Source organism: Austrofundulus limnaeus, unplaced genomic scaffold, assembly GCF_001266775.1.
Source record: "Austrofundulus limnaeus strain Quisiro unplaced genomic scaffold, Austrofundulus_limnaeus-1.0 Scaffold2230, whole genome shotgun sequence".
Lineage (NCBI taxonomy): Eukaryota > Metazoa > Chordata > Actinopteri > Cyprinodontiformes > Rivulidae > Austrofundulus > Austrofundulus limnaeus.
Genome location: NW_013954632.1, coordinates 27556 through 27871, shown reverse-complemented (window position 1 = coordinate 27871; position 316 = coordinate 27556).

Here is a 316-nt window from a genome sequence, read left to right as displayed (position 1 = left end):
GCTGTAGACCTCCTGTAGACCAGCTGTAGACCTCCTGTAGACCAGCTGTAGACCTCCTGTAGACCAGCTGTAGACCTCCTGTAGACCAGCTGTTGACCTCCTTTAGACCAGCTGTAGACCAGCTGTAGACCTCCTGTCATGTAGACCAGCTGTAGACCTCCTTTAGAACTCCTGTAGACCTCCTGTAGATCAGATGTAGACCTCCTGTAGATCAGATGTAGACCTCCTGTAGGCCTCCTTTAGACCAGCTGTAGACCTCCTGTAGACCTCCTGTAGACCTCCTGTAGATCAGATGTAGACCTCCTGTAGACCTCCT